The sequence below is a fragment of the Marmota flaviventris genome, chromosome 8, assembly GCF_047511675.1.
Source record: "Marmota flaviventris isolate mMarFla1 chromosome 8, mMarFla1.hap1, whole genome shotgun sequence".
NCBI classification, from domain to species: Eukaryota; Metazoa; Chordata; class Mammalia; order Rodentia; family Sciuridae; genus Marmota; species Marmota flaviventris.
Window position 1 is genome coordinate 77,238,752 of NC_092505.1, and position 26,230 is coordinate 77,264,981.

Here is a 26,230-nt window from a genome sequence, read left to right on the forward strand (position 1 = left end):
TTAGGATGTCTCTTGCTAGTTTTTTTTCATGCACATATATTTGAAAATGTATATAGTAGTATATTTTGTTAACTATTCTATACACCATTTTAAATTGTTTTTTGATCATTAAATCACAATAATTTCTCATACATATTTTAATAATTTCGTATTCATTAAATGCACATTATCTGAGATCATTGTAATGGTTATTTCTAAAATCTTGCTATTTTAAACAATATTGACATGAAGATCTTTGTAAATTTCTGATCATTTTCTTGAGATAGCCTATAGAATGAGTCAAGTCAAATGCTTGAGCATGGATTATATGTATTCTCATCTACTGGCAATATTCATGAGGGCTCAACTAAACATAACCTGGTGACATTAGTTTTCACCAATGTATTGTGAACAGAAATGCATCTCTCATTTGTAAGTTGAGTATTTAAATATGGCTGTAGGACCCTGCACTGTTCTTTCTCTTTATCCTGACATATCAATTAGGACAGCTACCATCTTGAACATTACTATCACCTGTAGATATCAGAATCAGAGAGCCCTTTGCTGATGCATGAAGGATGGGTGACATAAGCAAGAAAAATAAACTGCTACGGTTGGACTATGTAAAATTTATTTATTGGAAACTTAATCCTTAAATTAATGTGTAAGTAGTATTTGGAGGTGGCACCTTTGAGAAAGTAATTAGCATTAAATAAGGTCATAAGGGTGGTAACCTCATAAAGGTATTTGTGGCTTTAGTAGGAGAGAAACCCAAGGTTGCACCCTGCTCTGTTTCACAATGTGACACCTTCTGCCTAGTTATGATGCAGCAAAATGACCCTTGGCAGATGCAAACACCATGCTCTTTGGAATTCCCAGCTACCAGAATTGTGAGATAAATAAAATTCTATTCTTTATAAATTACCTGGTCTGTAGTATTCAGTTATAGACTCTAAGGTTTGGATGTTGTTACTTCAGTAAAACCTAGATATTCTGAGTGGACATTTTCCCAATCTTTGCTGTCCTAATCACACATTGATTTCTTAAATACTATTATATCTATGTTCTGTTAGAATAATAATATTAAATAGTATAATAGTATTACAGTACTATTGTCACCAACGTAGTACTTTGATGATTAGAGCTTTAATATTTGATTAGGTCAGTTTCTTTTTCTATTTTTTTTTTTGTTTCAAAATTTCATTTGTTTTCCCCTCCCAAATGAATTTTAGAAATCAGTAAATTAACTTAAAAAACTGATTATTTACGTTCTATATTATTACTTATATTTCATTTGTTTATTTTTTAGGATTTTCACAAGTATTATTTCAGTTGTTAATTAGATATATCTATTCATTCTAATTTTTGTCTTTCATTGTTTTCTGCCTTCTCCCCTTTCTTTTCATTTTTATGTTTGTTTTCAATCCAGTTATAATTTTATAACTTAAATCTTAATCCATTTATTCTTATTATTCAAGGTCAATACTTTGATATTTGGTCTGGATTTTACTTTGCTTAGCTCATATTTTGCATATTTAATTTCTATTGATTATATTTTTAATATATAGGTAGATTTCTTTTTAAAATAGTGCTAATTTATGTCTTAACTGAAAGTCTAATGTTTTTACTGGTTCTCCCACTGCAGTGGGTCGTGAATTCCAACTTCTGTCACTTTGGTACTAGGTAATTGCTGAAATTTTGGCTTCATGCTCTGGCATTGGAACTGAGTTTTCTTGCTTGGTTTTTTCAACTCTCACTCTACATGAGTAAAGATTAGGAGTTGGCAAATGTCTGGAGGGCAAATTGCTGTAGCATTTCAGGCTCTGCTTTCTGTTATTCCCTTCCAGTTACATTCTGACATCTTTGATCTGTGTTTCCCCAGCCTGGTGAAGTCTACCACTTTCTCCTCAGGGGTGGTGGTCCAGATCACCAAACTCTGAGGGAAAATCTAGTCACTAAGCAGCTTCATCTTAGGCTACCTACTCTACCGTGTCTTTGCCCCTCAAATTCTGATTGTCCCGGTTACTCTTCAATGCCTTCACTGATGCCTTCAAACATTTTTCCTTTCAGCTTTAATTGTTTTTTGGCAAGAGTATTGGAAATAGCTAGAGTACAAGATTTTCCCCTTAATTTAGTACATTCTTTTCTTGTATTGGTCAGTTCCATTTTCATTCTAATCTTTGCCTTTATTCTATTATACTTTAAACTCTTATGTTTTAGAAAAAAACATTTTTTTTACTTTCATGCATTAAAGAAGCAAAGAAGATAATTTAGTAGATAATTTCCAAAAATTATCTTCATTTTCCTACCCGAAAATCATTTTTCACACATACCTGGTATCCCTTAGGCAGTTTTTGCTTTCTTTGTTTCTTAACATTGCTTTACTCATCCTGGAAAAAAAGAAATCTTTGCCCAGGTTCTGTGTTTAGAAGAAGAGAAAGAAATTATATTTCTCCAAGTCCCCTGCATTGTTCAGTAGGGTGTGGAGTAAATTGTTCATCTTTTTAAACTGAAGAAGGGTGTTTTTATTAGACATCTACTAGCCAGATTTCCATGGTCAATGAATCACTGGTTTAGAATGGCTCTGCTAGATTTTTCTCTTGTCTCTCAGCTGAATTCACTGACTTAGAAAGAAGTTTATTTCTGAATCATGTGAGGACAACAGCAATTCTTTCACCAGAGTAGTCCTTAAAATGTAACACTCTCAAATGCACTGATTTATTTGCCTCTTCCTATATTTCACCCTAATTTTAAAGACATAGCTTCCACTTATGTGTGTTTTAAGCACCAACTACCTCAGGATAAAAAAGTTCATATTGAATAAGAATTTGGGAAGAAGGATGCCTTAAAAGTTGTTTTGTGTGTGTGTGTGTGTGTGTGTGTGTGTTGAAGGGGAGTGACTGCCAAGGGTGGATAAGGAAGAGCAGGGTTTTCGCGTCAGGCAGTCCTGGGATTTTGTATTGGTGACCCTGCTTTCAAGCTGTGCAACAATAGGAAGTTCATTTAAACCTGACTTAGTGATAAAATCTGGTCTGAGAGGAGCACTCTCCTCAAAGTATTATTATAAGGACAAACATGATATAATCAGTACAATCTTTGTACAATGAAAGTGTTCCTAAATATTAGCTGCTATTATTAACTTTATTCTTTTTCTTTTTTATTAGTTCTTTTTATTTATACATAACATTACCATTCATTTTGACATAGTTATGAAAGCATAGAATATAATTTGCTCTAATTTCATACCCAGGGCTTCCTCTTTCCCTCCCCTCCTCCTTTCCCCAGTTCCCTTCCCTCTACTCTACTGATCTTTCTGTTATTAACTTTTAGTTTTGTAAATTAGAGCCTTGTGAATGAAAATAGTATATATGAATGATATTCAATGTGGTATATTTATATATTTACACAGGAAAGTTTAGGACAGATTTATTCTACTGTTCTTCCCTTATCCTGTCCCTCCTCCTTCCCCCTCAATCTCCTTCCCCCTCAATCTCCTTCCCCCTCAATCTCCTTCCTCTAATTCACTGACTCTTCTATTTTCATTAAATCTCCTCCCTTTTTCTTTTTTGTTTAAAATTTTCCCCCTTATTTTGGATTAGCTTCTGCATATCAGAGAAAAAATTCCACCTTTGACTTTCTGGGTCTGGCTTATTTCACTCGGATGGAACTGGAGGCTATCATGCCATTTACCAGCAAATGCTATAATTTTATTCTTCTTTGTGGATGAGTAATACTCCATTGTGTGTATGTATGACATTTCCTTTATCCATTCATCTGTTGAAGGGCACCTAGGTTGATTCCATAGCTTAGCTATCGTGATTGAGCTGCTGTAAACATTGATATGGCTGCGTCACTGTAGTATGGTGATTTTTTAAGTCCTTTGGGTATATACCAAGGAGTGGAATAATTGGGTCAAATGGTGGTTACATTTTGAGTTTTTTGAGGAATCTTAATACTGCTTCCCAGAGTAGTTGCACTACTAATATTTTTCTTATTTTATTAATACATATTAATAACTTTCTGTTTGGAAACCAGACTCATTGGGGGAAATCCACTTACCTTGTTCATTAAGCAGGTTTTATAGTATTTGTAATTTGGTGAGGTGGGGGATAGGTCAAGTGGAAATTAAGGGTGTTAAAAAAAAAAAAAAAGAGAAATGTTGTAGGAAGTTCCTTTGGCTAGTTTTTGCAGCACAAGTAATGTAGCCCAGTCCACATAGAGCCTGGGCATAGCTCCATTACAATTAACTGTTATTTGTTATTCTTAACTGTGACTTTAAATTTTCATTTCTGTGCTAAAGGGTGTTTAAAAAAAGAAAAAAAGAAACCTTAGAGGCAAGTTAGGAGACCTGTATTCTGGTCCTGGATCAGTTATAAATAGGGTATAATACACCTAGGAGTATATAGCTTATCTTAGTGCTTTGGTTTCCCATCTGTGAAGTGAAGAGGACAAGATGCTCTCTACAGCTTGTGAGTTCTAAGATATAACCATTCTGGGAGGGGAGGCTTAGATAGATATGACAGTGGTATCATTGTGTGGAAGATTCCTAGTGAATAACTGTTGATTTCCCTCTCTTTCTCCCTCTGTACTCCAACTACCTACTCAATCGGATTAAGTGAACTTGAGTTCAGAATAAGACATTAATAGTTCACAGTGTCATCATTTAGATGTGTGATCTTAGAAACATATAAGGTCCTCACTATACACAGTACACACAAAAAGGCCCTTAATTAAACACATGAGATGTATTAATCATATGCTCTTGAGAAAGCTATAAAAAGGACTCATTCCAGGGCCAGATGTGCCCTTGGAAAGAATTAGGCCAGCAAAGAGAAGGAGGGATGAGAGTTTCATCCATGATTATTCCCATCTGTTGTTCTTTAAAAAAAAATTCCTAAATGGACACTAGATGTGGAGAAAATTATAAGAAGCCAATATTAAAGCTGGACTAAATGTGTTGAATTAATAGGTTAATAACTCTAAATTTTAAAACAGGATTCAAGATTTCAAATTTTGTTAAAGCCTCATCTGCTTGTTGCCTCTTCTTAACTTTGATACTTCTATCATGAGCCTATGACATACCATCTATTATGGCAGATAAATCCACTCCATGAACCTTAACTTGATCAGATCTTTCCACACAAATTTTTGGACATTTAATATAGCCACCCAAACACACATGGAGAACAGAGACATCAGTTTTCCTCATTTAAAGAGCAAATACTTTTAACCCGTAAATGGGGAGATCTCAGCAGAAGGTATGTGAATGTTTGATACATCAACAATTAACGGATACACATGCTGCAACACAGGATATATTTTACATCATTAACTATTCTACCTTTTCTATATAACAACAGAGCTTCAGTAGGATGGACCTTCCATGATTATTAGTATTAATAAATAATCAAATGAATGATCACAGGCATATATATGTAGTTGATGTCTATAAAGTGTAAAGGACTGAAATACTAAGTTTATTTTAACTGATTTAAACTTCTGTGTTTCTGCTCATTGATATAACTTGAGATCCTACTATAAATTTATGTAAGAAGATAGTTTTATGAGTATTTAACCTAATATATTTTCATTTGAGGCAATTTTTGAAGAGTTTTAACTTATTTTTTTCCACAAAGTTGAAAAAATCCCAGGCTTACAGTGTTTCTTCTAAAATACTTTGAACTCTAGTTAAATGTGGAATCTTTAAGCATTTTTAATGTGAACTTTTAAGGATGGACATACTTAAAAAATAGCAACTAGATATTTCGTTCTTCGTGAGATCAGATAAAACAAATAATGAACCAAAGCACAGGTTTGTTTCCTTCACTGTCATTTCTCCCAAGAAGTTAAGTGGAGAGGTTTCATTCATCACAGCTGTAGAGAATCACACTGAAAAGAAAAGCTGTTGCATCAGGCCATGGGAAATGTGAACAATTCCAAGTGAAATAGGGCGCTCTTTCCAAAGTCATTTTACAGGAAGGATCAGGTTCTCAAGTCATCTATTAAAACAAATTTGCTGTTGTTTTGTTTTCTACTTTAAATGAAGGAAATGTGATGCAATTTTTTATATGTTCACATGTGTACCTAGTAGATATCTTAAACTAAGAGAAAAATCTTTGCATTAATAGGGACAAAAATATTAACACACTCAATATTCATGTGATTTGTTAAATAAATCAATAAACTAACCAGTGCTTCAGTATTTCCTCATCTTCTGGGTCAGTGCAATTTTTCCAAATGCCGTCTTAAAGGTGTCTGACATCTGAGAAAGTGAACTAAAAAGTAAAAGTGCATTACCCAGCTCCTAACCATAAAATGTTTGGGAAAAGTTAAAATACAAGCATGTTTTATTATTTATTTCAGGATTGGGGATTGAACCCAGGCCATTACACATGATAGGCAAACACTCTACCTCTGAGCTACCCCCCTAACCCCAAACGTGTGTTTTTAATAAATATTTGTTAAAATTGAGAAAAATCAGAAAATAGAATAAGAGAAAAAACATCCTTTAATGAGAGAGAAGAGCAAAGCCCAAACCAGATGACCTCTGGGTCTGCCCAGATGAGATGACCTGAAAGACAGTTCAATATGAGAGCCAGGAGACTTGGATCTGCAGGAAATATGTGTGGGAGGAGCTAGAATTGTCTTTCTTATATAAAGTCAGAAGTCTGAAATGGCTGTTTTGTTTCTAAAATTGGTTTTAGAAAAACATGCTAAGAAAACTAGATCAAGAGTAACTGTTGTGGAAACTGAGAAGAAATTGTTACCCTAGAGAATTTGGAGCCAAGAACGGCAACCTTCCATGGCACAGGAATTACAGTGGTTCCTATCATGTATCAACCTGCCTGAGCTCAAGGGTGCTCATATACTTGGTAAAACAAGTATTATGACAGTTATTCTGTGTGTGTCTGATGAGATAAACATTTGAACTGGTAGAGTTAATATGTATCTATACATATAGATATATCTTCTGTTTTGTGCTTCTCAGTGTGTATGGGACTCATCCAATGTGTTGGGAGCTTGAATGGAGCAAAAGGGCTGAGGATTCTTTGTCTCTCTGATTGTCTTTGAGCTGTAACGTGGGTTTCTCCTGACTTTCAACTCAGTCTCAGTCTGGAAGGAACTGTACCGTTTGCTTCCTAGGGTGTCCAGCTGGCTAGACCTTCAGACCTTGAAACTTCTTAGCCTCCATGATAAGTTAATTCCTTATAATAAATCTCTTTCTCTCAACAGAAGATATATCTATATGTATAGATACATATTCTATTTATTAGGAGCACATAGTATCCTATCTATTCTGTTTTTCTGGAGAAAGATTAATTTAGGGATGAATAGATTGGCCATACATCATTTTTCCTTTCTTCTCTGGTAAAACATCAAAATTGAAATGACACTCCATTTTTTAGCAGAAACACTGAAATTGAGAAAACAGTAGAGAGATACTTTTAAAGTTTAGGGGGAAAGATTTCCATCCTGGAATTCTATGTCCAGCCATCTGTCAAGTGTGAGGACAGACTAAAAGCCTCTGACAGCAAGCTCTTGAATATTTTGTCCCCCACATCTCCTTTATCATGAGATCATTGGAGGATGTACTTCATCAAATTAAGGGAAAGGGGAAGGTATGAAAAACCCAAATACCCAGGAAATAGATTTCATAGTACATTTCATAGAGGAGTGAAATAAAAGGAGTTCCAGGATGATAACAAAGGGAAACTTCAGAGTGAGAGCTTTTCTTTTAAGAGCAAACAGTCTGACTTCAGAGTGAGGGAATGAAGGGATCCTGGCAGGGTATTTTTTTGGGAGGTGGGTGGGTACCAGGGATTGAATTCAGTGGCACTCAACCAGCTACATCCTCAGCTCTACTTTTCATTGCTGAGGCTGGCTTTGAACTCAAGATCCTCCTGCCTCAGCCTCCAGAGCCACTGGGATTACAGGTGTGCCCCATCATTCCTGGCTCTGGCAGGGTATTTTTAATGAAAACAAAATGTAGTGTTGAGGGGGGCTTCATGGCTCTAATGAAATGTCTGGGGTCTAAAGTGGTAAGAAAAAAACTAGAAAACTAAAGGGGAAAGATCAATTATTAACATCTCTGAAAAAGTGAGTTTTTAAACAGATTCTGCATAGTAGTGGAAATAGCAAAAAAGAAAACCTATGGAATGGGTAAAAATATTTACAAACTGTACATCTGATAAAAAGCCAATATCCAAAATACATAAGGAATACAAACAGCTCAGTGGCAAAAACAAATATACAACCTAATTTAAAAATGAGTAAAGGACCTGAACAGACGTTATTCCAGAGAAGATCTACAAATGGCCAATAGGTGTATGAAAATGTGCCCAGCATCACTAGTCATCAGGGAAATGCAAATAAAAATGTCAGTGAGAGATCTCTTTACACCTGTTAAAATGGCTGTTATCAAAAAGTCAAGTGATAACAAGCATTGGCAAGAAGGAGAAAAGGGACCCCTTACACATTGTTAGTGGCTTTATAAATTGATGTAGATATCTTGGAAAATAGCATGGAGGTCCCTCAAACTAAAAATGGAACTACCATATGCTCTAGCAATCCTACATACAGGTACACATCCAAAGAAATTGAAATAGGGATCTTGAAGAGATGGCTGCCTCCCTATATTCACTACAGCATTATTCACAATAGCCAGGAAAAGCACACAACCTGGGTGTTCATCTGTTGAGGAATGAATTTTTAAAATGTGGCATGCACACTCACGTGTATACACACACCCACACATCCCAGAACATTATTCAGCCACACAGAAGAAGGAAAGCCTGCCATTTGTGACCATGTGGATGAACCTGGAGGACATTACACCAAGTAATGTAAACCAGACACAGAAAGACAAATGACTGCCTGATCCACTGATATGCAGAACTTAAAGAAGCTGAATTCATGGAAACAGTAGAATGGTAGTTTTTAGGGTCTGGATGGTTGATGAAGCCTTTAAGGAGTGAATGACTTTTAACTTGTACTAATTGTTTCAGAGAAGAGAAAGAGAAAACATTTCTACTAATGTTAAAGCAGTTATATCCCCTGAGATGGGCAGAAAAACCATCTCTTGAATACACCTCTATCCTGAACACATGACAAAGGATATAACAATAGCAGATGGAATTAAGGTTTCCAATATGATAAAATAAGGAGATTAATCTGGATTTTCTGGGTGGACCCAACAGAATCACTGGGGTCCTGAAAAGGATATGAAGGTAGCAGACGAAAAAGTGTGGTGTGATATGGTGAAAACTCCACAGGACAATGCTGGCTTTGAAAGAGGAGGAACTATGAGCCAGGGGATGTGAGTGGCCTCTAGAGGCTGGAAAAGCAAGTTTATACAGAGTATTTATTCCTGGGATATGACCTCAAATTGCAAAGTTCAGATATTGTGGCAAATAAGTCTTACAAAGATTATTTTTTAAATGTCACAATTCATCAGATTTTCAATAGGAAATTGATGGCAAATTCACTGTCAAATACAGTCACTACAGGCTACATTTAGCTATTTAAATTTAGGTTAATTCAAGGGAGATTTATTAACCAAAAGGCTAATTATAAAGTGTGGTGGGCTGTACAGGAAGTTCAAAGGATAGCACAGGAACTCGGGGGAGCAGGCTCTGGACTCTGGCCACTCCTAGGTCTGCAAGGATAAGGCCAAAGGAAAAAAGAGGACTCCTACATGTGACGGGGAGGGCCATGAGGAGCAATGTCTTTAAAAGAAACAAGGAGGGTTTGAGAGTGTGGCTCAGTGATGCTTGTTTGGTATGTACAAGGTCCTGTGTTTGATTGCCAGCCTGCAAAAGAACAGTAATCTACCTAGTGAAGCAGCCAGACTGAGGTGACCAGTCTGAGTGGGAACCAGAGGATTAAATAACCTGATTTCACTGTCTTCTCTCCCTTGTCTTTTGCCAAGGATCCACAGACTGAGCCTAGCAAGGAGGCCAGATCCAAGGGATTCTAGTGAAATGGCCCAGACAGGGCAGAGGCAGGGTAGAGAAGAAGGGCAGTACATGTGAAGGGGCAAATGGAAGAGAACTGGAGAAAAAAGTAACATACCATGTGTCCCTATTGTGAAAATCATGAATAGCAAATGGTACTTGTAGTTTGGAACAAAACTTGTAAGTAGATAAAGCAGAGATTCAAAATTTACTCAAATAGAAATGAGGGTAACTTGTCCTAGGAAAATGTAAATGATGCAAAAAGTAGCTCAGAGATGACTCGCTTTGATGTAGGATATGCTCATTTGATGTTTGACAGTGTTTAATGAAATGTGAGTTGGAGGAAATTATATTCTAAACAAATTTTTATGTCATATATGATTTAAAGTGGACATTTGAAATGACAGTATCAAATGTGATCACAAACATGACCATATTATGTTTTTATATTCAAGTTATAAAAATTTTGTATCTTTTTTAGAAGATAAATTTATGTTTGGGATGCCTATTAACAAAACATAATGTATAAAAAACTCTAGAGAAAATGGCAGTGATAAATATGAAAATGGATGCTGAGAGCCATAGACGAGTCCGAATGACACATGGCATTTTTGCCAGAAGTAGTGGTTGAGAGGTGATGCCAGCGAGTTCTCCTGGAGTTCCCGTTGAGTTCCAGTTGAGCTCTCACGGGGATTCCTGAAGAGTTCTCATTGGTTGGGGAAGTGCCTGAGGAGGGATTTCCGGTTGGTGGTTCCTGGAGGAGCGGCGTGGCCTTCGGAAGAGTTCCCAGGAGCGTGTGTGGAGTGTGCTGGTGAAGTTCAGAAATAGTTTGTTCCTGCTTCAGTGGCTCGTGATTTGTGCCCAGTTTTTGGCTCTTGCAAAGGATTCCTCATTTGTGATATCATATACAACTATGGCTGCTTGTGCTCCTCTGTAGTACATTGGTGCTAGGCTGTGGTATCGTTCTTGACCAGCTGTATCCCATATGTCAAACTTTACCATTGTGTCATCAAGACACACAGTTTGGGTCAGAAAAGCACCTGGAAATCTACAGCTCTTTTATTTGCTAGATCAGCCTTGTTTCCTGATAAAGCTATTACAATGTTGGGACTTGCTTGCCTCTGAAGTTCTTTAACCCAGATCATGAGTTAGAACGGTAAGAACCAGTAGTTCAAAGAAAAGGTGAACAAAGTGAAGGATAAGTACAAGAAGAAGTTTAGTAATCAGGGGAAAACTTAAAGTGAGATACTGTTTAACACCATTGGATTGGCAACTTTCAAAAAGTGGGCAAGTATTTCCAAGAACGTGTGTCCTACACCACTAGGACTCTTGGACACAGCTGCTCAGTGTCCATGACTCCCACCACTTCCTTCCACATTTGCCAGTTATCTTCTGAAGGCCCTTTCCATCTAGGCCTAGGAAGATGTAGGTTCACCTGGAACCTCTCACTCACGTACATGGAGAGAGAGGTAGAACATGTTTACTGCTGTATTTTTGTGAAGTAATCTGATACCAATCAGTAAGGGAATGGGTAAGATGTGGTTTGTTCATAGATCGGAAAAGTAAGAGCAATTAAAGCAAACCAAAGCAATATACATCAGCACAAAGAAATCTTGTAATCTAAGGTGGCAGAAGAAGCAAAAGCTTCAGAATTCATATTGAAGAAGAGCATTCCTAAAAACCAAAGCAATAGTCCATAATGATTTGTATTCAGAATGTAGCAGAAGTGTAAAAGCCTGGGCTGGAGAGCTCTTGCCATAGTCCTCTTGGTAGCTGCCTCTGGGTAGGAAGGGAGGGAACGGGCCTGGATGTGTGTAGGCAGCATGCAGAGTACATATTTTGGCTTGAAATACTTGAATCTGTATTTGTTTATATTGTGATTACATTTACACCAAGTTCCCTTTATGTCCTCAAACGGTCTGAATACATTTCTAAGAATTTCAAAAATAGCCAACATAGTTGTTTTCTATTTGAGGCAAATGGAGATTTTTTTTTTCTTAGTGTTTTTTTTATATTGTGATTTTCAGGGAAAATTATAAAATTGTTGACTGGAGTTATCATACCCATTTTAGATATTTTATTTCTCTACTAGTCTCTACTCCCAGTGCCAGGACTGTTAAGTGGAAGAATTTGATCCCCAGCTAATGGAATAGTGAGAAAACAAATGCAGTCCAGCAGATGGTCAGTTGATAGCAGATCATTTAAATTGATTAAACATCTTTTCACCAGTTCTAAAGTGACAGGCTTCTAAGATGGAAACAGTATCTGAGAATGAAAAATTTCAACACCCTCCTAATTTATATTGTCACTTGCATTTGTGGCATCATTCTTTGTTAAATATTCAACCTTCAAATATAATTACCACCCATAAACAGAAACTAGACAATTTTGAAACATCTATCACTATTATTTGTCACTACTGTCCCAATATTTCATGTATCTGTTTCCTTCCACAAAATACTTGAGCTACATTGTTCTCTCTTAGTTCAGCAGGGCTCTCAGACCTCAGCTTGAATTAAATCCTTTCCCTCATTATTTCTCTGTAATTGCATTGAGCATGTATGTGTGTTAATTTCTCTTGCTTTTTCCCTTCTATCTTTAGGAAGTTTTACTTTCTTATGAAAAGTTTATAGATTAACCCCACTGCTGTTTTTCCCATCTTATTATGTCCTGATCTATTCCTATTTAAATAACTGCTGTCATTAAAGGATTGCACTGGGGTGGGGTAGAGTGGGGTGATTCCATTTGTACATGCTGCCTGGTCTGCGTTAACAAAAATGTATGGAAACTTGCTAAGAATACCTGATGTTATCATGGGAACAGAAGTATAATAGACTCACTAACAACCCACCAATTTCTGTTCTACCTATGCCTCTTGTCTAAACTTCTGCCTACTCAACACACCATTATCTCTGATAATGGATATCTCTGAGCACCTCAAACTCAACATATTGAAGGTACAACTCACATCACCCCCTCCACCCAGATCCCTCATTCCTCCATGTTTTCTGTTTAGTCAATAGCATGTTCAGCCACCAGGATGTGCAGGTTGGACTGGCATCCTTAAAAATGGATCTTCTTTTTTATTTCTTATATCCAGTTTTCTTCTAGATTTTTGTCAATTTTGCTTTCTATATATATCACACATTGGTCTGGATTCAAGCTCCACACCTTCAGTGGTCACAGGGACCATTACGTTTAGAGAGTTGTTCACTGATCTCTGTCTGCTTCCTCTTGCCATCTTCAATACACTCTATATATTGTGACCTAGAGTGAGCATTTCAGAATGCAAATGCAATCCTTTCATAAATACCAAAACTCTCAATCTGTTTGCTTAGTAGAACATTGTCTTTAGGTTAACCACCAAAATCCCTTTCATGACTGGTAATGCTTTGTAAGATCTGACCCATTTCCCCTCATGCTCCTTGGGATCAGCCACATTATGACACAATATCATTACTCCTCATTGATGTCTGGATGACCTCTGTGACACCCCGTTCTATCTAGTTGACCTCTACTTTCCTTTCAGATTTCTTTCCCTTGACATTTCCTTAGGTGAGTTTTTCTTGATCTTTCTGGATCATTCAAATTTTCCTACTATTAGTTCTCAGAGCACTCAGTATCAATGTCCTCCTTAGCACATAGTACAGGTGCAATATTGCATTTGTTTGATTTGGGTATTTCTCCTTCTGAAACCTGCATTGTCTAATACAGTTGCTACTAGCCACAGGTAGCTATTTAAATGTAAATAGGTTAATTAAAATAAAATAAAATAAATTTAGCTTCTTAATCACCCCAATTCCAAGCACTCAACAGCCACATGTAGCTATTATCTACCATATCAGACAGCACAGAATGAACATCTCCACTATCATACGAAGTTCTATTGGATAGCGTTCACCAGACTAGAAGCTCTGTGGCAGAAGAAGCTGCTCTTCTTCGTGTTGTCTTTGTTTTTCTTTCTGTATCTATCTTTACCTTGCTGTTGTATTCCCAGGGTCAAGCAACATGTCTGGCCCACAGAAAACCCTCCCAAACAAATTTAAAAAATGAGTGTAGGATGTGAGGATGATGTTGGGCAGTCAAGGATGCCTCAGATTGTGGAATTCTTCACTAGGGCTTTGCATCGTTGCTCACCAGGTCCTTGGCCCTATGTGCTTCTCACATAGTCACTTTTTGACACTCCTGCACAATGCTTCATTTAGCTGTCTCAAAATTACACTTGGACATGGCCTGGAGATCCTTCATGAATATTTTATAAGAGAGGATTCTCTGTGGAAATAAAAAAGCACCTGAGTGAAGCTCTGTGTTAGCAGATTTTATCAGTTTGGGCAGTAAATGTCATATCTGAGGTGAGTTCTTATGCCCAGTGGAATATGACAAATGAGGTGAGGGACCTTATTTCTTATTTTGCTTACTTTAGTGTAGTTTTGTTTTTAGTGAAGTATGGAGTTTAGGAAGTATAGTCTCAAACAATTAGGAGGGGCTCTGGTTTCATGGAAACTCAGGTTAAAGCTGGAAAACATCATATAAAGCTCTATTGCTTTTACCAAGGGTTTGAAAATCATGGTCCATGGGCTGAATCTGGCCCCAGTGCCTGTTTTTGTAAATACAGTTTTAGTGGGGAAAAAGAAATATCCATTCATTTATTCATCTCTGACTGCTTTTCCCTGACCATGGTAGAATGGAGTAGATGTGAAAGAGACATTGTAGTCCACAAAGACTAAGTCTTTACTACTTGGGGTCTATATAGAAAAAGTTTGCCAACCCCTATTTTACCCCAGACAGGATCAGATTTTATTATTGGAGGTTTGTTTGCCATTAGTGGGCACCATTGACAAAATGGTCATTTTTCTTTCTCATTGGCTTGCTTTATTACCCTTCCTTCTACCCCTAAATACTTAGATTTTTGAAATCTGAAATTATAAAGAAAAGTTACAGAGCTGGCCTCTCTTTGAGGCAGCTAGTTGAGCATCAGGCCATGGGGTACAGTCACAGGCAGCATGTGTGAGGTAAAATGTTCCTTGCCTGGCTGAGGGCATTGAGAACTGTCATATTGGGAATGTTCTGGAATGTGTTCCTCAGGGTACCGCGAGAGCAAAACAGGAAACACAGGGCTCTGGGAAGTGAGGCTCCATGTGGGTAAGTGGTGGGAGAATTGGGACCAACAGACAGACCACACCTTTTGAATGGAGAGAAGGCTGCCAGTGGATCAGGGTTAGTGGGAAACTGAACCCAACTGCTGTGCCCAGAGAGGGAGAAACTTAGTCAGGAAAACTTGATGATTTCCTGGGAAACCTCCTTGGGAGTCAAATGGCAATAAACAGGTTAGATTTGAACTAGAACGAGGGTAGACTGGCGGGTGGAAACAGGATCTATTTGAAGGAGGGTGGCAGGAGGGCTTGAGTCTTACATGGAGACTTTTCATTTTACCTCCAGATGAGGTTACATATAAAGTTGCTTGGCAACACCGTCAGGTTTAAAAGAAGACGGTGAAGTTTAAACTTGTAAAGCTTCTGTGGCCCTGTGTGCACTGTGTGTTTGTGTGAGTGTGTGTATGTGTTTAATGTGTAGGGACTGCCCCCCACCCTGTCCACATACATAAAATAAGTGATAGGCCACACAGCATAAACTCTGGAGTGAGGCTGCTTTAGTTTGTATCTTGTCTCTGCCATTGACTAGCTATGTGACCTAGGACAAGTTATTTAACCTCTCTGTTCTCTAATTCATCCATCTATAAAATGAGGATAATAATCATATCACTTTGAAGTACTGTGAGGATTAAATGAGCTTACATTTTTGAAATGCTTGGAATTGGGCTGCACATGATGAGTGCACTCAAATAGTAGTGGCCTCTATCCCAGGCTCAGATTCTTAGGTTAGAAAATGGCTAGCAAGGAAAATTGAATCTGAACATAAAATTAATATGGGATCCTCTCTGCAATGAACTATGCATTGACATAAAAGAATTTGTGGGTCTGGGATTATGGCTCACTGGTAGAGCACTTGCCTAGCACGTGTGCGGGACTGGGTTTGATTCTCAGCACATTAAAAAAAATGAATAAAATAAAGGTATTGTGTCCATCTACAACAAAATTAAAAAGAATTTGTGTTCTTTCCTTTTTAGTGGAGCACAGTTCTAATTTTTTTATTTTAAATTTATTTATTCTAATTTGTTATACAGGAGAGCAGAACACATTTCAGTTCATAGAACACATATAGAACACAAATTTTCATGTCTCTGGTTGTTCACAAAGTAGAGTCACACCATTCATGTCTTCATGTATGTACTTAGGGTAATGATGTCCATCTCTTCCACCATCTTTCCTACCCCCATGCCTCTACCTAAAGTTCCTCCATTCCTCTCATGCTCCCCCTATCTTCATTATGGATCAGCATCCACATATCAGAGAAAAAAATTGGCCTTTGTTTTTTGGGGGATTGTCTTACTTCATTTAGCATGATTTCCCCAACTCCATCCATTTACCTGCAAATGCCACGATTTTATTCTATTTTAATGCTGAGTAATATACCATTTGTTTATATACCACAGTTTCTTTATTCATTTATCTATTGAAGGGCATCTAGGTTGGTTCCACAATTTAGCTATTGTGAATTTTGCTGCTGTAAACATTGATGTGGCTGTGTCACTGTAGTGTTATTTTTAAGTCCTATGGTATAAACTGAGGGGTGGGATAGCTGGGTCGAATGGTGATTCCATTCCTAGTTTTCCAAGGAATCTCCATACTGCTTTCCATATTGGCTGCAACAATTTGCAGTCCACCAGCAATGTATGAGTGTGCCTTTTCCCCCACATCCTCACCAACACTTATTGTTGTTTGTATTCTTAATAGCTGCCATTCTGACTGGAATGAGATTAAATCTTAAAGTAGTTTTGATTTATATTTATCTAATTGCTAGAGATGTCGAACATTTTTTCTTGTTGATTTATTGTATTTAATCTTCTGAGAAATGTCTGTTCAGGTCTTTGGCCCTATTGATTGGGTTATTTGTCTTTTTGGTGTTAAGTTTTTTGAGTTCTTTATATATCCTGGAGATTAGTGCTCTATCTGATGTATGAGTGGCAAAAATTTGCTCCCATTCTGTAGACTCTAACTTCATCTCACTGATTGTTTCTTTTTCTGAGAAAAAGCTTTTCAGTTTGATTCCATCTCATTTATTGATTCTTGATTTTATTTCTTACAGGAGTGTTAAGGAAGTTGGGGCCTAATCATACATGATGAAGATTTGGGCCTACTTTTTCTTCTTTTAGGCACAGGGTCTCTGGTCTAAGTCCTAGGTCCTTGATCCACTTTGAGTTGAGTTATGTGCATGGTGAGAGACGGGTTTAATTTCATTTTGCTGCATATGGATTTCCAGTTTTCCCAGCACCATTTGTTGAAGATGCTATCTTTTGTCCAACATATGTTTTTGGCACCTTTGTCTAATAAACCCACATAATTGCAGTTATCTTTTATCTATGTGTCCTCTATTCTGTACCATTGGTCTACCAGTCTATTTTGGTACCAGTACCATGTTTGTTACCATTGCTCAGTTGTATAGTTTAAGGTCTGATATAGTGATGCTACCTGCTTCACTTTTCTTACTAAGGATTGCTTTAGCTATTCTCTCTCATATTTTTCCAGATGAATTTCATGACTGATTTTTCTATTTCTATGAGGAATGTCATTGGGATTTTTACTGGAATTGCATTTAATCTGTATAATGATTTTGGTAGTATGGTCATTTTGGCAGTATTAATTCTGCCTATCCAAGTACAAGGGAGATCTTTCCATTTTCTAAGATCTTCTTTAATTTCTTTCTTTAGTGTTATGTAGTTTTCATTGTATAGGTCTTCCACCTCTTTTGTTGATTCCCAAGTATTTTTTTTTTGAGGCTCTTATAAATGGACTAGTTTTCCTAGTTTCTCTTTCAGAGGATTTGTCACTGATGCACAGAAATGCCTTTGAGTTATGGGTGTTAATTTTTATATCCTGCTACTTTGCAGAATTCGTTTATTAGCTCTGGAAGTTTTCTAGAATCTTTTGGAAACTCTAGGTATAGAATCATGTCATTGGCAAATAGTGATGGTTTGAATTCTTTTCCTATCCATATCCCTTTAATTTTTTCATCTGTTCAGTTGGTCTGGCTAGAGTTTCAAGAACTATGTTAAATAGAAGTGGTGAAAGAGATCATCCTGGAATTTCAATTCTGGAAAATTGAACATAGACCTAATTTTTAGAATTTTTTCATTTATGAACAGACTGTAAAATAGAGTGATGTGTCTGTGTAGAAGCTTCATGCCATTGATTCCAAGTCTTGCTTTCAAAAGAGCATAATATAATACAACACAGAAACAGAAAGGATTAGTAAGGCAAGGAAATAACTCAGGTGGATCTTTTTTTTAAAAAAGTTGTGGAATGGAAAATATATATATACACGCACACACAAATAAGCAAATTACCATCTTAATCATTTAAAATGTACCCTTCAGTGGTGTTAAGTACATTCATATCGTTTTATAACTGAGCTTGAGAGCTCTTTCCATCTTGCAAAACTGAAACCCAACACCCATTACACTATGACTCCCAATTCTTCCCTCCCCAAATCCTTGACATCTACTAACCTACTTTCTGTTTCTATGATTCTGATGACTTCTAGGTATCTCATGTAAATGTAATTATTAAGTATTCATCTTTTGTGTCTGACTTATTTTACTTTGTATAATGTCCTCAAGTTTCATTCATGTTGTAGCATGTTCCAGAATTTTCTTCCATTTAAAGGTCAAATAATATTCCATTGCATGTATATAGCACATTTTGTTTGTCTGCTTATCCATCAATAGATGCATGGGTTACTTCTGCATTTTGGCTCTTGCAAATAAGCTGTTTTGAACATGGATGTGCAGCAGGCAGCTGTTTTTATGGAATTCTTCTATGACACGGCCTCCTTAGTCCCCAGCATAGTGGAATGGGCATAAGCCAGAGCCAGGTAGACCCAGTTGATAAACTTAGTTTTATTCCTTACTGGCTTCACAGTCTTGGGAGGATTACTTAAGTTCTCCAAGCTTACTTTGTTGTTTGTAAAAAGGAATAGTGACATTTAAACAGAATTATTTTAGGTGTTAAATGACACTTCATTAAGACCTTGTACAATGCTTGATATATAGAAAGAATTCAATAAACTCATGTCCCTTTATTCTCTGTGCATAGCTCCTCCTCTTATTTTTACTTCATTATAAGGAGAATCACACACATATTCATGAGAGGTGAAGTAGGCTTGTGTCATTAGCACTTAAAATAAAATCTTCCAGAGTCTTAGTAGAGTTGGTGCAGTATTGCTTAACTAAACAAATATTACACTGTTTCAGGGTTCTTTGGAAAGAACATTAACATCTCCAAGAAGCCTTATAATCCTATCTTTAAGTTGCCTTTCTTAAAAGCAGGAAATATTATTTTTTTTCCCAAAGCATTTCACATACTTGAATTTAGTTCAACCCAAACTTTGGGAGAATGCCAGTGCTGACCAACATGTTCCCTAATGCCTAACTCAATCAGGCCCACTTGCTTGATCTTGATCATAATAAAGGAAATGGGACCTTTCCATGCTCATGTTGGCAGCAAGCATTTGATTTCATTTCCTTTGGGGTGTGTCGTTGAGATAAAAAACTCTTCGTGGTACATTCTACATCCTAAAGAACATTATAGTATAGCAAGCTATACCAGTAAAGGTCTGTTTATTTAAACTCAATTTAGTGATATAAATATTTAAAATATCAGCAAAAATGAATGTAGTTTTAAATACTTGGAAAAGTGTACAGTGAGAATATGTAATTTTAAATCTTGGCAATCACTATAAAGAAAAAAGGTTATCAGATTTGTTTTGCTTCAAAAATTGTTTAATGGTTATTTTGCATTGCAGGAGGCAGGAATTTAAGAGAATGGCCTGAATTTGGTCAAGAAAAATAATGTAAATTAGAAGAAATTCTGGTAGAGATGATGAGAAAAATTGTATAAGCACATACCAGTATTACCTGTTTTAAAACATTTGCCACAAGAGTACAAAACAGCATTTTCATGATTCAGTTTGACATTAGTCAGTACTATAATGAATAGACATAAATGACCTTGTTTTTATTTTTATGGTTTGGATTTAGAATACCCCCCAAAAGCTCACGTGTTGCAGGCTTGGTCCCCAATGCAGCAATGACCAGAGGTGAGGATTTGGGGAAATAATTAGATCATGGCGGGTCTGACTTCATCAATGGATTAATCCACTGAGGGATTCACAATTTGATGGCATTATTAAGAAGTGATGGAAACTATAGAAGGTAGGCCTAGCTGGAGGAAGTAGGTCACTGGGGACATGGAAGAGTATATCTGGTCCCCATTCTGTTCTTGCTGTATCTGCTTCTCAGCTGCCATGAGCTGTGCAGCTTTCCTCTGCCATGACTTCCTCCATGAGGCTCTGCCTCCTCAGGCCCAGAGCAAGGGAGCCAGTCAGTCACAGACTGAAACCTCTGACACCGTGAGCCAAAATAAATCTTCCCTTCTTTTAAGTTGTTTGTGTCAAGTATTTTGTCACTGGGATGCAAAGCTCACTTACCACCCAAGTGCAGATCATGGTCATTGTAGGGAATCCCTTTCTCCTTAGGTTTAAGTAATAAAACATACCTTGCAGGACAAGTTGAGGAACCTGAGAAGCTTTCCAAAGACCTCTGGGAGTTTGTTCTTTTCAAAGGATGAAGAGAATTCTAATTTTACAGGATAGGAATAAAAATAGGGCTGATGTAAGCAACAGATGGTCCTGAAATTTGAGAAAGTTCTAGGGCCATTGAGTATATCAATATTGGTGGAGTCCATCACCTTCCTAGATAGGGTGGATTTGAAACCAAGTAATAGCTGAGGATATTAATCCACCCCCCTCTTTGCTTAGCCTCAGGAGAAACTGTGGTGCCAGGCATGGGGTAAGACACAGGCAGGGATCTGACGGCATTGCAGTCCCTTCGTTGGAAAGAAGTTCCAAGTATTGGACCTGTTGTTGCTGAGATCCAAGGCAAGATAGAAAAGTCACAGTCCCTCCATTACAAAATAAACATGTTGAATGATTACTGTCTGCTGGGTGCCATTGAGACAGGGATTCCTAAAGTTCATCATGCACAACTCCTGCCCTCAGGGAGCTTACCTCAGGATGATCTGTCTGCTCAGTGCTATGTGGAGCACATTCCCAGTATTTCTAGCAGGTGCTGAGTCAAAGATGTGTGACATCTCAAAAAGATTATTCTTATATTCTTTATATCCTTTTCACAAAGAGGAAATTGAAGGAAGAGAAAAGAGGGATTAGAGTCAGTGTAACTGCTTCCAGGAGGAATCAGGATGAGGCATGGTGAAGTGGGGAGTTAGTGGATGCCCAAGGAGAGGACTTGGAAAAGGAGGAGGAGGATATCCCTGAATCAAAAGGAGGTCCAAGGTGCATTTCATAGATGCTCACAAGAAGACAGTATAACTTTAATTATATGGTTCATAGTATATAATAATATAATTTTTGGTGGGGTCTGGGTGACCTAACGTCACCCTCTCCTCATTCAGCTGAACCAAGTAGATCCTAAAGGGATGAACTGACTTGCCTTAGTTAAAAGTAACAACCTTTTTTTTTGTTGGTGGTGGTGGTACAAATACTCTCTAAATATCCGTATCTCATTGAATCAGAGATGGTTCACATGCTGGTAATTTAACAGAAGCCTGCTACTTCCCAGATCATCAACAATTTACTCAGTGTCTGAACCCAACCAGCACTTTTCAGAGATCTTGTGTAAGTACTTGCTGGACTGTTTGTCACTGGCCACTATTTAAGGCTCTGGCTCTTTGCAGACACCACTTCATCCTGGCATCTTTGCCATTCTCCTGGCTGGTCTCCTCCATCTCCCTTTTAGGCTCTTTGACCTTGTTCCTTTTCTGTTTTGGTGCTTCTTTGGGTTCTGCCCATTTTTTTTTCTGGTCTTAACAATCCCCACTCTTTCCACACAATCTAATCCCCTCCTAGGTCTTTGTCTTTAATATTCTCAAGCTTAGATCTCTCTCCTGCGTTCCAGCAGTCTTCTAGGTGTCTCCCCTTGGCTGTTCTGTGTGAGCCTTAAACTAAATAAACACAAAATTGAAAATATCAACTTTTCTCCCACCCTTGCCCTGTACTTCCAAATCTCTTCCTCCTTGATTCCCTATTTTTTCTTGGCACCATAGTACTTGGACTTCTCAAGCCGTAGACCAGAGGTTCAGCTTTGGTTTAATTCTCATTTTGTGCCAACATTGTTTACCTCTGTAGTTTCTGCCACTATCCCAACTGCTGTTAGGTTGGAAGGCCATCCATTCCAGCCTGGATTCCAACCTGCAGAAAGTTAGTTGGCATCCTTGCCACTGTTCTTGCTCCCTAACAACTATCCACACAACACCAGGGAGATCGTTCTGAGGAGAAAATCCTAATACTGTCGCTTTCCTGCTAAATAATCATTCTTGAAAGGCTTTCCATCTTCTGTAGGATCAAGTCTAAATTCCTGAGCATGGCATGGAGCCCTTTGTGATTTATAGCTAGACTTTACCTTTCTTTTAGTATTATTGACTTTGTCTCTTTGTCCCTTACTTTTGTCTTTTCATATTTCAAAATACTTTCCATTCTTTGTAATTTCTATGTTCTTCTTTGCTTTGTTGTAAAATCAAGGATGCTTTCCCTCCCCATTGGTGTGTTTCCATGAATCCTTTGAATCCTGACTCAGATGTAATCTCATTCCAGGCTGCTCCTTCTTCCTTAGTCTGGTTCTCCTGTATGCTGCCCCTAAGTGTCCAGTGCTGTCCCATCCCAGGTTATTCTATTGGAATTCTGGGTCTATTTATTTGATCCTTCTCCCTCACCCCTACACAGGTTCTCATTGAGAACAGGATTGAGGACTTCCATCTCTGTGTACCCGATATCCAGCAAGCATAGTGTACAGCGTGTTACTATGTTTTTGAGAATAAACCTTTCTTCATAATTCCCAACCAGTGATTCTCAAAAGTGAGGGAATTGGCTAAAAGACTTGATGAAAATGCAAATGCCCATGTTCTGGAATGCATCCACACTGCAACATCACAGCAAATCAGAATCTTGGGAAGCAGGGTGATTGTTATGTACATTATTGAAAACAAGATGTGGTAAAAAAAAAAAAAAAAAAAAAAAAAAAACAAGGTATAGTACTGGAAGTATTTTAAAATCTAGAATCATAGGAAAAACTAAATATAAATAATGCTTTAACCTGATGATGAAACTATTTTATGCCCATCAGAGGAGAAAAATGAAAATAATGTGATACCTCAAATGTTGTTTGTGATACAGAGAAACTGGAATTCAAACATTGCCCATGGCTGTTTGGATGGTAACTTGGCAATAACTGGTAAAGTCAGAGGTGTGTATGCCCTTCCAGTAATTGACCCATCTAGGCATTTAGGTCCACAGAAAGTGCAAGCTAAAAATGTGTTTTCAGAAGGGATAGGATCAGATCAAATTTAATGCCTGATGTAATTGTGGGTGGGAACATAAACAAATTTTGGTTTTGGCTGATGTGCAGAGACCTTCCTTGGCTCTCTCGGCTATCAGAGGGCGTGTTGAAAACACTGTCTACACTGACTTCCTGGATATGCCCTATTTTAATGGTGCCTTGTAAACAACCTCATTGGCATTTTCAAAAGGAGCTATAATGTAAAAGCAGCATGTGATGAAGTTCCATGATGTTTCCTTGCTAGGGCTTTCAATTTCTACCTGACCTTCGAATGTTTAGTTTGCCATGACTCCACTTTTTTGACCCTCTATGTACTTCTCTAAGTAATTGTATGTTTTTCCACATTTACATTTCAAATTCAGATAGCTCCTCTGAATACAGATCTCAAACAGCCAATTGCTCACTTAAAATCCCCTGAACATCTCATGGACAAACCAAATTCTAACACTGAATTTAGGCTCTTTCCATACTCCCCCGAAATGTTTTAATGCTGTGAACACATTGAGCTATGATATCACCATCTGCACAGTTGAACCTACCCAAACCTGGGAATCATTGTTGACATCACCTTCTCCCTTACCCTTTACAGCCAATGCATCGCTAAACTGTTGATCCTACCTTATAAACACATTTAAATGCATTGACTTGTCTACAAACTGTTACTCTTGGTGTCTTTCTGGTTTTTGTATATGCACTGTTTCCCCATATTTGTCAGCCCCATCCCTTCTCAATCATATTTAGTCCCCACTCCATTTAGCTATATCCACACTGGTATCCAAAGTGATCCCTTATGCAAATCTTAATGCATTGCCTCTGCCTAAAACATTTCCTTACTTTCTATTTATTTGTTAGGTGTATGAGGTGTCCCCAAAAAGTTCATATGTCAGATGATATGTGAGATGTTCAGAGGTAAAATGATCATATTGAGAGTTGTAACCTAATCGGTGGATTAGCTAATTAATGAGCTGCTGTAGGTAGGTAGGATGGAGCTGGAGGAAGTAGTTCACTGGGGGGTGTGCCTTTGGGGTTTATATTTTGTCCCTGGTGAGTGGAGCTTGCTCTCTCTCTGCTTCCTGGTGGCCTCACCCTTCAGCCTTGATGTTCTGCCTCACTAGGGCCCAGAGCAAGGAGTTGACCGTCTTTGGATTGAGACCTCTGAAAATGTGAGTCCTAAATAAACTTTTCCTCCTCTCCATTGTTCTTGTCAGATCTTTTGGTCACAGTGACAGAAAAACTGACTAAAACACCATTGCTCTTGGGTTCCACCCCAGAATCCTTCACTAGCTCCACAGGTCCTGGTCTCTTCCTGCTTAGAAGCCTGTAGAGTGTAGAGTGCAGACTGTAGAGTGAGAAGTCCCAGTCTTCTCAAATCCAGTTTCCAGTCACACTGCCTCCTTTTTAGTTCTTCAAGTGCCTCAAGCTCCTTCCCAGTTCAGGGCTTTGCTACATCTTGCTCTCTCTGCCTGTTAACTGCCCCTGGTCACCACCTCCCAATTCCTCCACCTAAGTCATGTCTCTTTTTTCTTTAGCTCTGGGCTTCAACATTGCTTTCTTAGAAAAGCCTTCATGACCACCTGAGAAAGCATTACAGGTTCTGCAGTAATCAAGTCTACACTTGGTAATAACATTTAATAATAAAGTAGTTAAACACTTACTTGCATAATTGTCTGCTTGCCTCACTGGACCATAAGTTTCACAAGAACAGGACAGTATTTCCCATTCAAGCTTCATCCCCAGAGCCTGCCTGGTGTACCCCAAGTATTCTCTGAGAAAATGTCAGGCTTCTGAAATGGCTAAAGAAAAGGAAAACAGTTCAGTTTCCACTCCCTGAGTTACAAGGTACTATACAATATTTGGAATTGAGTTCTTTTTATTGTTTCAGAAGACTAATCTGGGATAATAGTCGTAAATGGTGTCTAAACATAAGTGGGAGTAAATATGTAGCTAGTATTCATTTTGTGCTTAAGTTTTTCAAGTGGAGGTGACCAAACCCTGTGTACTTTAGGCAGATTTCAGAGGCTGTGAAGTTGATGGTTAGGAATGCCTTTTTAGAACCCTTTTTAGGATGACTCCTCAAAGATCTTTAGCCAAACAGTAATTGATAGTCATGGGCTGATGAGTGATGAGAGAAGGATTGACTCCCCCCCCCCAAATGGTGTGAATGTCATGTCTTTGATACAGAAATAAAATGAACTTGGGCTAATTTTATTCCACTGTTCTTCCCTTTTTTCATCCCTTCTCCCTCCTCCTTCCTATCTTCCACTCATCTCCCTTCTATTTTCATGGGATTCTTCCCACCATTTTTTTACCCTTATTTTGGTCTAACTTCTATATATGAGAGAAAACATTTCACAATTGACTTTTTAAGTCTGGCTTATTTTGCTTAGCATGATGTGTCCAGTTTCTTCCATTTACCGGGGATGACATAATTTTTTTCTTCTTTATGGCTGTGTATAAAACTCCGTTGTGTGTATGTACCACATTATTTTTTTTCATTCATCTGTCCACAGCACTTGGGCTGGTTCCATAAGTTGGCTACTGTGAATTGTGCTGCTATAAACATTGATGTGCTTGTATTGCTATAGTATACTGATTTCAGTAGAAGAGAAGGCTAAAAGATAGGCAGATGGAGGACATGCCATAAGATCTTTTCATTCTCTAAGAATCTTCTGCTCCACTACAATTTCTGGAAGGAATCCAACCTAGATTTATTAGCCATCTTCTTTCTGTGGTTTAGTTGATCGCTGAAGGCTGGCTCCATGGGATATAA